This window comes from Leuresthes tenuis, unplaced genomic scaffold (genome assembly GCF_036924035.1).
Source record: "Leuresthes tenuis unplaced genomic scaffold, fLeuTen1.0.hap1 SCAF_18, whole genome shotgun sequence".
NCBI classification, from domain to species: Eukaryota; Metazoa; Chordata; class Actinopteri; order Atheriniformes; family Atherinopsidae; genus Leuresthes; species Leuresthes tenuis.
The window spans coordinates 9,162,106-9,175,863 of NW_027325372.1; the positions used below are offsets into that span (position 1 = coordinate 9,162,106).

Sequence of the window (13,758 nt, forward strand, 5' to 3'; positions counted from 1 at the left end):
AATGGAGGCACAATGCAATTTTCACTTATGAATCTACTGCAAAGCAAATAGCATATGCTGTTTTCCTACACCACAAACACACCCTGAGTAACTACCCTGGGTCATGGACTCATTTGTTATTCCTTAATGTGACACTACTCACCGGGGAACACTACGACTGCCACGTGAAACTAAGCAGCGATGTGAACATCATATGTCTAACTGCAGCAGAAATACTCTGCCTAACTCCGTCACATCTGCACGCAGAAATGAACACACAGTGGAGGCGAGAACAGCAGAAATATTGAAATATTTATTACAGAATTATTTCTCAATGGAAAACAGCAACAAGAAAAGTAATAAAAAAGCAATAATGGAAGTGTTGAGCGTGGGGAAAGCCACTCAGAGCAAATCAACATTTATGTGAAATCACTCAGGTTCAGCGGTGGAGCTGATGCAATGATTTTCGATTACGAAACAGTGATGTGGAGGAGTATTAGTTCTTTTTCAATCACAAAACACAGGTTTTTGAGAGCCGCAATTTGTATGCTGATTACTTCCTCATTTAAATGTGTTTTGTAATAACAGTCGTTTTAATGTATTCTTTCAGACACGTTGCTCTTGAACTTGAGCAGAACATTTAATTCAGCAATATATATGTATGTTTACTTTCATGTTGAATGTTTCAAATGTGGTTGTGTCTCCAGAAGTGACAGACGGATCTACAAAACTAGTTCTGATGATGTGTTGATGACCAGTTATGTCATCTGTTATTTATCTGAGCGTGATGACAAACATGTTTTTGTTTCTCAGGCCAAAAATCTCAGAACAAAAAAGAAAAAAAAAAAACTTTTATTATGTATTGATGATGTAGGGATGTAGGGAAATATGCATAATTTGATCAAAGATGACTGGGCGTATACAAACTGCAAAATATCACATTAAATTACACAAATTCACATGTTTTATATAGACAGTCTTTTTTTCTGCCCTTATTGAGCTTCCCCTTGGCTCTAATTAAAGCTCATAAATGTATAACTGAGCTTTACCATAAATATTCCCATGATGACGAAATAGCTTTGACATTAAATGAGACATGATGTATTTTCAGTCCGTCATGTTTGAATTAGTAGCAGCAAACTGACCTGGAAGTAAAAAAGTAAAAAAGAAATCTGGTCTCAATATGAGGTGTGTTTGAGAAAATGCAATGATGCTGATGTTAATGATGTCATACATTTAAGCTGTCTAAGGCTTTAGAATCCGTAAAAGGAAAGAACTACCAAACAAACAAACCAACAACAAATAATTCCCTGACCCAACAGAATATTTACTTTTTGAACTCAAAGCCAATCCAGTGTCTACATCAGTGAGGGTGACATTAACAGCAGATGACCTAAATGAAAGGGATGGTTGGTTGTTACAGTCTAATTATCACCCTAAATGGCCTGGAAAAGAAGTGGTACAGTGGGTGATAATGTGTTTGTTATGGACACTAATGATATAGAGGAAGCAAACTAACGACCCAACCAGGGTTTCCCACAGAGTTCAGCAGCTTCACCAGTCCCTTTCTATGTAAACTTGGAAAAGTAAATTAAAAAGTGAATTTTCAGGAGTGGCGGGTGAGCGGATAGCTGGGGGATAGCTAAGAGATAGAGGTAGTCATAAAAATATAGCAACAATATTAACAACCACGGTAAGGCTTTTAGTGAAGCAGGCATAGGCTCGTTTCTGGTTTTAAAAAGTCACAGTTTCTACAACACTAACAATTTCCATCATACGGTAATGAGCTGTTAACTCTCCTAGTTAATTCACACATGCAAGAGTGAGGTGACTCAGCCCTGCATCAGTGTGTGCTTACATACATCCAGTCGACGCTGCGGAATCAGCTGAGTGACAAAAGCATGTTCCACTTTGAAAGTTTATTTATTGTTTAAAAGTACACCAAAATTGTGCTCAAATGAAATCATCGAGGAATTTAAAAATAACACACTTTCAACCTGTTATTGCAATAACAAGGAAAAAGTGGCAAAAACTAAAGACTAAACAGGAACATAAGACATGACAAAACTGACAGACATGACAGTCACATAAGATTCAGAAAGGACTGAAATTGCATTCTCCAAGACTAAAGTATGAATAAATAATAGTCTCACATGGAAAAGGAACCTAAAACTAACTTTCCACCAGCTCTCCTTCCTCCTAATACAGACTTTATCAGTCTTTAACATGACAAAGTCTACTTCCAACATCAAATATTGTAACATTTTATGTTTATCTCATACAGGTTACTGGCTGTATGAAAAGTTGTGAGAGATCACAGCAGTAAGAAGTGTAAAGACGGTGGGAGGGAAGGAGCGAGGGCTGTTATCAGGAGAGGGAGTCCTTGCTTTGAGAGCCAAGAGCAAAAAAGCTTCCAGACAGATATCATGGGTCATGGCAGCAGAGACAGGGACATCAGTGTCCACATGACAACATGCCAGACGCTAGACTCTGAAGAAAGTGAAATGCGTGACCGACATGCATACTGCAAGATGAAAGAGGGTCAACTTATTCAGAGGTCATATTGGACCAGTAGGGAGAGGAGAAAAAGAAAATCACATAAAAAGTCTTCTCATGTCCATTTTTGCATTACGTCTTCAGATAATTAACCGTCACATGTGTCCTTGCAAGTCTGAGTCCAAATTCCCGCCATCATCTATCACTGCCACTCGAGAGGATTACTCACAGCGAGTGCCACCGTCAATACAGTTGTTAAGATCTTTTGCTTTTATCAAGTATGTGAGACCGTACCAAAATCAGTTAATAGACCCTGAAAACAAATCAATAAGCATTCAGGGAGCAAATGTAAGCTCCACTGCACAAGACCACCGAGCAAACAGCAACCTTAAATAAGAAATGCACTTTCCTTATGAGCGTCTGCATCATAACATGCCCTGTTGTTTGATGTCAAAACTGTCAAGTAATACTTTCATCCTTAGCTGATGACAGGAAATGCATGTTAACTGTGTGTTTGCTCTTGTTCTCACATGCACTTACTTATATAGGCAGGTGAATTTTAAACATAATAAACATGCCATGAGAATGTCTACAATTATTAAATGCAAAAAATAAATGCTCTGGTGTGTATTGTGTTTAAGCCCTGAGAGGAAAGAAGGCGTTTTCAGAGCAGAACAGAGGTGTTGAGACACACAATAGCACAAATGGAGTCTTATAGAGAGTGAAATGCGTTTACCGTCTCTGAACAGATCTTTAAAAACAGTGCAGTCCAGCACCCTGGCATCTCTTTCTGGGCAGCCTGCTGTGAAAACCAACATGATAACCTGCAGCACTGTTGGCTCAGTAGCTTATGAAAGGTGTCATTCGCTGTAAGGTCATTAGAGATTGCTGCAGGGACTTGCAGGTGTCAAACATGACTTTAGAGAGTAAGAAGGGATTTGTTAAATGACGTCCTTTTACAAGACAAACCGAGGGGATTATTGTTCATCACGTCATAGTGTGATTAACAACACCCATGTCCTTCCATTAGCCTGACCTTGTTAAGTATGTGCAGTGATTACACGATCTGTCACTATCATGTCTTTCCACCATTACCAACAACAGCTAATGTTAGCAAAATCTTCGCAGCTGTTGCTGTAATGTTGCAAGCTCTTTTTGTTGTTGGTTACTGTTGTTGTTGTTGCCATTAGAGTGGCCTTAAGGCTCCCTGGCTACACTTACATTTCTGCTCTCTAAAGTGTGAAGGCTCACCATGTTCACTTCTTGCTTTCTCACACTTACTCTATTTTTCTGCCTCTTTCTCCCTTCTCACTCACAACCCTGGTGCTATAATTAGAGTAATTGGAATCAGATGATGCTGGCTTAATTGGAAAAGAATGCAGACGGGGCTATGGGGCTTTTCCGCACGGGAAAATCAGCTGGCAGAGAGAACACGAGACAGTAGGGAGGCATGACTGAGGACGAGGTCCACAGTCACGCAGTCGGCCACTCTGGCTTTAATAAAACTGGCAGAATTCTGCTGTAAACACAAAAACAAATTTCAGTGCCTGACAGAGTCTGAATACTGTCATATGTTAGCAATAATAGAAGTATGATGTCAGGTAAGGTAATGGATGTGAAGTGTGTTTGAGAAGCTATTCAAATTACAGCTGCATGATTTATGTACAGTAATGTGTAAAAGTTGGATTTCAGTCTCTTTATATGACAGAAGCTTGGGCTTTGGGTACAGCAATGCACAAACATTTCATAGTGAGGGTTAGAAGGCCACAGGGTGATAATGACATATATTGCATGATGAAAGTTGGATACACACTTGCCAACAAAGGGCCAGAATATTAAAGGTTAGAAACCATCAGTAAGGGGGCAAGTTTCATTTAAACTGTGCCAGAAGCAAATTTTTCCTCTAAGTTGAAAGAGACTGTAGCAGAGAGGGTGAAAGAGAATAAAGCAAGGGGGAAAAGAAGAAAAGGAGGCGTAGGTGGTTTCATTCTTCTGAAAGTCACAGTTGAAAGTCAGCCTGATTGTTTGCTGTTTGTGCACTGAGTCCACTGATGCATGGGAAGAGAGTTAGATTACCTGCAGGCACTGGGAGCTTAATGAAGGAATGAGATGCACTCCTGCTTCAAGAGTGGGAACTTCCTCATTTACACCACACCCTCGGGGATCTAATTTTGCAGCAGGCCTCCTCATCAAAAGGGGGCAGTGTGGCATTTCATGTTCTTCTTCTCTGTGTGTGAGGATGAGCAAATTTGTTCTCTGTTTTTTTTTTAGTTAAAGAGCTGGAATTGCAAGAAGTCAACAGAGGTTGATTCAATTATCCTGTCAATCCCACCGTCTCTACGCAAATCATTTTGTACCACCGGAGTCTGCACACCGTGCCTGGAGATCCTGATGGATGGGCTCGTTCTTCAGGCTCAAACACTCTATCTCTGCAACATCTCATCATTTTTAACATGGGGGTGGCAACCGGGGAAGGCTTGGAGAATACTGTAAGGATACCTCCATCTCTGTCTCCTACACTCATTCCATTTGTCCATGTGGGCTTTAAATGTGTGTATGCAGCGCTTTTGTTTTGCCTGCTTCTTTCTGGTCGGACTGCTCAGAGCCTTTGTCTTCCTGTGATGCTCCCCAGATCTCAGTTCGTTACAGAGCGTAATTAGCATGGTGCAAGTGGTCTCCCCAGCCGAAACATAAAACTCATTAAATTCCACTAGCCTGCTTTTCGCTGGCACGCTCTCTTTGCCCCATATTAATCTTTCTTCCAACCCAAACTTTAATTCTCTGAAAAAATGTTTATGGGAGGAATTACAGCTTCCGCCTTCACACGCAATACCAGCATGCCTATTTACTGTGTGTTTTTTTCCCCTCATAATGTCAATGCTGTTTTGTAATGTTGCCGTTCAAGGTCAGGTCTAATGAGTGTCTGGCTGATCAGATGCAAGGTGCCACCGTGCCTCCCTGATGAAAGCAGTAGGTTGAATATGAGACCAGCGCATGTTCTGCTTGTCCCTCTCTCTGCTTTTTTTCGCCATCTTACTGTGTGTGCTTGCCTGCATCTCCAGACAATGACCAGACTCCTTCTCCCAGCCTGCCTCACCACTAACAGGGCCACACAAACAAGGTCATTCGAGCGGCTGTAAGCGGCAGATGTATCATTTACTAGGAGATGGATGACATGATGCCTTGGCAAAAAGCTTTTATTTTGACCAGAAGTATTGCTTCAACCCTCCAGTTCCCCCACCCCCTCTAATTGAACAAAGAGGCAGAAGACAACCACCACTTGAGCTGCAAAGGAAATTGCCTCTTCAGTATGGTAGAAAATACACAACCCATTGTTGAAAAATTGGTGTATTTGTTCAACAAGCTGGTTTAAGAGGGCTGAAGACAGATTGAGCAAATTGGAGATGGGCATCTTTGATGATCTATCTGGCCAGTGGTGCAAAGGCCAGTAAACCTCCCCACATTACTTCCCATAAAGATCTTATTTGGCACTGATAGATCAGATTTCCCTTCAGTGGCTGCAGTAAAACAACAACACACTGAGCACTTTTCCTTTTGCATTAAATGTCCTCCATAAGTAAGCCCTCTATAGTGTGACAGTAATTGTTGTGAATGGATGTCATGAAATACAAATGAAGCTATGAAAATTACTTTTTCTTAACAAACAAACATATGATTCTAAGTTGTATGCCTTGTTTGGATATTATTTCCATAATTAAATAAGACTAAAGACTATTTAAGCCAGTGTTTCTCAATTCTGGTCCTCTTGACCCACTGACCTGCATGTTTTCGATGTTACCCTCCTCCGCCACACCTGATCCAAATGATCAGCTCGTCATCAAGCTCTGCAGTGGTCTGATAAGAAGCCATTCATTTGAATCAGGTGTGGTGGAGGAGGGAAACATTGAAAACATGTAGGGCAGTGGGTCATGAGGACCGACATTGAGAAACACTGATTTAAGCCAATTTATATCATACAATCTTAGACTTATGTATCGTATCATAAGCTCTGATACAGTAGAGCACAGGCCAGATCTGTCTAGTATTGTGTAGTAGTCTTGTGTGTAGTATAACTTTTGAAGTCACAGTCAAGAAAGAGCAGTGATGTAGTTGAGCAGGCTGACAACTCCTGCAGGGGTCTGGGGCAAAATGAGAAAAGCCAGAGCTCCTGTGGGTCCAACACCTGCCAGATTCAGCAGGATCTGAGTGGATGATAGTGGGGTATAAGAACCTTTGCACCCTCCTTCAGCCATCACAGAAAGAGGAACCTCACCGGGATTGGAGGAGAGACAACTACCACTGGGACTTCCACACCGCTGCCTAGCATTTAATTTAACCTACTTGATGGGTGACTGCCTGCATTAACTTGACATTTGCCTCTGCACATCGTGTCAGTTGGCAGAGGATACAGGCAAATTAGTAGCACCACTACGATGTCATAGATTTTAGCTCTCAGTTTTTATAGTCTAAATATACTTTTTTTTTATCATATTATCTTTCCATCACCGAGGTGATGAGTTTTTAATTAGTCATAGAGTTTTCTGCATCATGAGCAGTGACCTTGGAGAAGCAGAGGCTGATAACAAAAACTGGTGTAGAATTAAATAGAACAGAATAAGAAGAAAGTAAACACTGCATACTCAGAGTACAGCCATTATCTAAGTCTCCCATCAAGTGAGACATCAAAGCAAATATTTGAGTAAAAAGAAGTCCAGACTCCAGGATATGAACTTCCACAGCTCCCAGGGCTCCAGTTCCCAAGTCAAGTCCATTCAGTCCCATTAGCAAACTGCAGTTTTGCTAATGTCTAAAGCTACCCCGGCAGGTAGCAGACCCTAGTTATGGTAATGTTTTCACCCAACTCTTTGAAGGCACACTGGCTCTAATGGTGTCTGAAGAGAGCGATTGCAGGGTACAACCCTCCAGGGACTCATTAGTGATGAGTGGAACTGTTTGCAAAAGGCTCAGTGCACTGTATGTGTTTAGACCAGGACGAACTGGTCGACTATCATTAAGGGCTGAAGCAGTTGGTGGGAATACTAGAGACCCTAAGTAGCATATTGGGCCATAAGAAGGGATAGAATGAAGCCGTTGTTTTTGATGGAGTGAAAAGACCACACAGAGAGAGTGAGTGGGAGTGGGGGATAGCAATGGGATGCCAACTCTTAGTTCCAGCACAAGTTCACAGCAGGAGTCTTAGCAGGGTGCCATCACAAATGTGCTGGAGCGACACATACTGACAAGTACATTAGACTTTGGTTAGTCTGATCCGTGATGACACAGTAACTGTGTTAGCCAGCTCCATCTTTCCCAGATAGAGCATAAATAAAAAAAAGGAACCAGGAAACATGCCCTTTTCAACATTCTACCATCCTATTTCCAACAAGAATGCTACCTGTCACATACAAAAAGCTGTTTTACTTTAGTAAACTGCTGCTTTCTGTCCTTTCGGATTTGAAATATTGTTGTGCATACATCAAGTTTTTTAAATGTACATACTGGTTTACCGTGACTGTCACAATATTTATGAACCTCAATTGAGTGAAATCAATGAAAAAAACTAAAAAGTCATTCATTTTCATCCCTACTTTGTCACATCAAGACACACAAAATAAAAATCAGCAATGCAGATAATGCTGGAGCAGAAGGTGTTCGTTAACTGGAAGATCTCTTCTCCTAAAAAAGACCCCCAGCATTTATATTCTCCTAAACTCTTGCCTTTCATTCCTAGCCTGCTTTCAATATCAAAGCTCCTTTTGAGAGCCTCTGGTGGAATGATAACAGAGAGAAGGGGACTTTAGTGAAAATGTAAGATCTTGAAAAGAGGGAGCGATGAAGAGAAGAAGAGAGACAGAGGGGGAGGGTGGGCGCCAGGAAGACGGCATATCAGTCGCCCCTTTAACTGACACAAGTATTGTGAAGTGAGGTGTTTTTAAAAAAAAAATTCTTTTAAACATGCAGGGAAACGTGAACACAATCCCGACAGTGTGATAAAACATCATTAGGCATCCATGAAAGACGCGCGGCGTTTTGAAGACAATAGAATCCCTCTGTCAGATATGGTGAGGATTACACGAAGCAGCAGGGTGACATGACTTATTAAGGAAGAAGAAAGCCTGTCTTTTTTGTCCCTTGGATGACATGTGTGCACATGTATGTGGGCCTGCAAAGCGTGCGTGTTTGGCTGTGTGTATAAGTGTGGGTACAGTATGAACACAAGACTGATGTTTATGTTCTGTGTCTTGCAGGAATGTGTGCAAGCTGACTGCACCTGGAAGCTGTTTGAGATAAACTCGGGCTGTTAAGGATTACTTGAGACAGTGCAACATGCATGCCAATCCGACTACACATGTAGGCATTTGTGTGTGAACATGTGTGGCGTGGACAACTTCATTTATGTGTGCGTAGTTTCAGATGCAGTAAAGGAGACAATCGGTATCATAAAACAAGAAACTTTATCTTAACCAGAGAACTAGTAATTGCAGACTGTAAATAAGAAACAATACTGCCAATATTCCTCGAAAGAGTTTTTGTTTTTTCATAGAACCAAGTACATTTTGGATGGGGGGAAATGATCAAAATCCAGAGCATTTTTGCCACTTATCCTAAAGGAAACACATTTTGATTTGTATAATATTATAGATTTGTGACTTGATTTGCAAGGGCGCTGGTGCACTGTTTGGACTGACAAAATATTGACAAAAAACACATTTTGTTTTCTGTTGTGTTATTTCCATCCAATCAGTTCTATATTGCAAACAGTCTCAGAGGAGTTTATAGTTTGTGCAGCATATGACATTCCTTGTCCTTGCTTCTGCGTAACATAAAGAAGACAACAAGAATATGAAGATGGAAACCTCAGAAAGAACAAGAAAGGAAACATACACCCACTTCCAGATGTGCATGCAATAGAAAGAATACAGCAGTGGCAACAATTTAAACAAAATAATATTAACAAATAACAGTTTAGTGTCTTGTGGGACACAATGTGATACAATATTGTCGTATTGAGCAAACAGTATCACAACCAGTACACATGAAGCTACCTTAGCACTGATTTAGAGTTGGCTATTATGTCCGTGAGAGTTTAAGATCTACTCTATCTCTACTTTAATTCTCCATCAACTCGTGAAGAAAAAATCTGACGCTCTGCAGCCTTAAATCGTGCATTTAACAAGCTACTCTCTAACTCTGTCTATATGTCATTAGGTGTGGAGCAGATAGAGTTTTAAAAGTTTTTCCCTGATGAAAGCAGCCTGCTTCAACCACATTTGACTGTTCAAATATGGCCAAAGCCAGCAGGCTTCTGGCTGCTCAAATTAAGAATCAGTAAACAATGGTTCCAATTCTGGCACTTTACTCTGTGTAATCACAAAAAAGTATTTGTCAGTTCCAACATAAACAAAGTCCAGATTTATTTAGAAAAGTGATAAACTTTTAGAGTCATTACCGCTCAGAATATTTGGTGGCTCCTGACTATTAAAGGCCTTGCATCTCACTTTGACACTCACAACACACTCAATACGAGGTTTTCTAACACTAATTATATTACAAGTGTATGTGATGTACTTGCATAAATGTAATGTAATGTTATGATGCCTCACTTGAAATTTAATTGTCCATAGAGGGATAAAATGTCAAATGTCAGATATTTCAGTACGTGTTGTCTTTGACAAATTGAGAAAAAGTGTATCTAAACTTAGCATTAACTGATATAAAGAGCCTACAATATGCTCTTTTATAAATTCATAATTTCATTTTCAGGCTTTACATATTAGGAGTCTGTTTCTCATAATGTACACTGCTGCAGAACCTCATGGAACCTTCTGTCTGAAATGTTTAAGCTCCTATCTGTTTTAGGAAACTAAAAATATAAAACTAATGCGTAAACACTTTTGCTTCTGTGTTGCTGTGTGACCTCTGTCTTGCTTTCCAGGCACCGGGGAGCACGATGGAGGAAATGTACCCTCCCTCCCTGTCTAGATCCATTCTTCTCATCATCACTCACTCCTAAGCTGTAAACATCAACCTCCAGGTTGTGACACTGAGGGGGGAGACCCCTACCAACCTGAGGAACCCTGCCACTACAGACTATGTGTGATTGTGAGTGTGAGAGAGATATAGACTATAAAAGTGTAGAAATATATTCTTTTAATATATTTGCACAGATAAAAATGTTGAGAAGTAGTACACCTCTGTTTGGCCTTCCATCCAACTCCTGCATGTTTTAACATAGAGAGAAAAAAGAAAAGTAAGAAAAAGTCTATAAATAAAAGAATTCATTAAAAAGAAAAAAAAGGAGAAATAATAAACAGGAATCAAACACTCCAAGTCAGCAGTTTGTTAGTCTTAGTTTTCAAACCCAAAATTCAAGCCCAGCAATATTAAGCTCCTTCTAACAATCCAGTCTCCCCCAGGAGACCTTTAGATAGGACCTCCACATAGATAATGACTTCTCCTGCCTCTTCTTCTTCTTTTAGCTCCCTGTTCTAACAGTTACTCTGTCAGCAGAGAGACTCTGACCCTCACACGGTCTCTAGCTTCCTGCATACTATTAGTGGAAGGCTGTGGATAACCGGTAGGTCTAGAGGGCTCTAATGTCAGCTTGATCACAGTCTCACCCAACCCCACCCCCTATGATGGACTGGTGTTACACCCAGGCTTTGAAATCTGTGAAACTTACCCCAGCGATTTGAAAAGAATTGTCTTTTTGATCTTACTTAACTACATGCTTCTCACTTTATTTCTTTTTATAATTCTGTTCCCCTTTCTCTGTTATTTGGACCATGCAGATCCTTATCTAATGCTTGGGGATTAAACATCTGATTTTTAGCTCAAAGTATCCTAACTTCTGTTTTTCTCCACCCTACATCTTTTGCTCTCTGTGTGCCAAAGCGCACTGAGTCAAAGCGCAACCAGTCAAAACCACAAGAAGTCTGTCAATTTTCTGCAAATAATACAAACAACTAAGAACCAGAATCCCAGACAGTTCCTCCTGAAGCAATGCAATGCCAATTTTCCTCTATTGTGTTTCTGACAGGCTGAACACACAGGATGGGGGGGTGGGTAAGAAGTTTCCCTTTGGGAGGGAGTTAACGACATGCTGAAGGCTTTTCAGATGGAGGAGAGGCCTGGCATGTACCGCTGTAAACAAACTGAAATGCCGGGAAGTTCAGTGAATGAGCGGTGCCTCGAGTAAAGCTGCTCCAACATGACAAACTCCTTTTGATGTGCCGACCAAGTGTATATCTTCAACCACTATGACACTTACAAAGTCAGTTGCATATAAAATCAGTTTCTCACATATGGAAACACACAAAAACTGTATGTAATACCAACAAATGCATGGAATGTAGTCACACTCATGGTATTGCTGGGTGTTTGTAACACAGAATGGATGCCAAACATAAGCCAAGTTACTGTACAGTATAGCAGCAACCTATCATGCAGACTAATTCATCAACATTATTTTCAGTTCCCTCTGCTTCCCTGGCCACCTCTGGCATGGGACACGATGCCACTAACATAAGCAAGGGGTCCTCAGTTGCTGAGCTTGTCTCCATTTATAAACTGATGGTGGTATACTATTAAAATTGTATATATATGTATATGCAGTCACCAGAAATACTATTCAACCCCCATTACACTGGATGCCCCGTGTATTCAAATTAAGAAAGAAAAGCATTCAGAAACATATCACAGAGAACTACAGGATCATTCTTCTGATTGAGGGATTCAGCAAATATATCACATTGACAGGTATCAACCTCGCTGGGATTTATCCAAACTAAAGAAGGGGGAGAAGAAAACTGCCTGGGGTTGCATTTAATACTTTTTTTCTCTACCGTCTATAGACTCTTTTTCCATCCACATCCTTTTTGCCTCCCCTCCAGCAGTGGGTATATAGAAAACTTGCCTCAACCAAAACACGATGAGCCTACAAATCTCCTGCGGCTGACAGAAGGAGATGTCTGGCATCCCGTGTAGGAGGAGACCAAGATTTGATTACACTCTGTCACAGAGCACTTGGATGAAAAACACAAACCTCTGCCTGAGCCAAAATGGCGTCTGTGCTGAGGGAACAGGGCTCACACTGTGATTAATGGAGAAATCAAGCAACATGGGCTTTTCAAAGATGTCACAAAGAAAAAAGAAAAAAAAAAAGCCAAAATACAAAAATACTACACATCTCTGTTTGCCTGCAGCCAGGAGTCCAAAGATTTTTCAGAGACTTTTCCTAGGGCCACTGACAATGTTTAAACTTTTCTAGAATGCATTCACGTACCCGCCAGTTTCTTTGATTTTCTATCAGTCAACAAGTTTACAAGTGAGACAACACAGCAAAACAAATCACAGAAAGTCCAAGTAGTCTGATGTGAGAAAAGGTCAATCGTTTTCCAAGCTATGGAACAAATAAACTGCAGTTAGTCACGAATGCTTTTGTCAAAGAGATTAATATTATTACGGCAATTTCTATTTGGTGGCATGGCTGTCTTCTGGGATTTCTGTGGCCTGTGACATGCATACATGGGAAGCCTAAGGCAAGGAGAGGAATAGCAAAGACCCCAGAGGAACAGAGCAGAGCAAGCATCAATGGTAATAAATGTGGCACTGATTAGCTCTGGCAACGTAGGAAAATGGAGGAGCTGGTGTTAAAAGTTTCAAAGCGGCTTGTGGAGGAGGCAGCAGGAGTAGGCAGGTTAAAGCGGTTTAAATTGTGCGCCCTGTTTAAGATTAGCCAACTGGATGCGTAAAAGGGTGAGCCGTCAGATGCTGAGAAAAGCTGAGCTGTCAGATGATGTAGGCTGGCACTGAGATCAGCTGCTATCAGCTGATACACTGGGACTTTGAAAAAATTTTGAAAGAATTTGTAGCCTGCTTCATCTGACGCTATGCTTGGTTTTTGTACAGTTTACTTATTGCTCGGTGAGGAATGCTTTACGTGGCTTTACATGCTGGTAATGGTGTACAGAAAACCTTGTTTGGATCACAGGCTCTAGTACTCAAAGATACAACATCTGTTCAACATGCAGGCATTACCTAGTAACAGCTGTCAGAAAATCTCTCTAAAACTTGTTTTGCAATACAAAACTTTTGGAGTGAACTAATAATCCATATAACTTCTGTAAAATATTGTTTCTGAACATTTCGAACCCTTGATACATATGTACAGAATTAACATTTAAGACAGATATAGAATGTAAATACTTACTGCCTGCTTGTACAGACAATTCTCTTTGTTGTTGTGAGCAGTAACCATCTGGTTTCTCTGTGTTTATTTCT

At 40.6% G+C, this 13,758-nt stretch overlaps 2 protein-coding genes across 5 annotated transcripts in view; one reads left to right on the top strand and one right to left on the bottom strand.

The window, feature by feature from the left end:
• LOC140274859 (palmitoyltransferase ZDHHC3-like) overlaps positions 1-278 on the top strand; it is a 350,244-nt gene extending 349,966 nt beyond the window's left edge. Inside the window, exon 8 of the transcript XR_011908373.1 lies at positions 266-278. The gene's annotated coding sequence lies outside the window, so the exon portion shown is untranslated. The remainder of the gene's footprint in view (positions 1-265) is intronic.
• rbms3 (RNA binding motif, single stranded interacting protein) overlaps positions 1-13,758 on the bottom strand; it is a 282,860-nt gene that overhangs the window by 95,464 nt on the left and 173,638 nt on the right. The gene's annotated exons all lie outside the window — the stretch shown is intronic.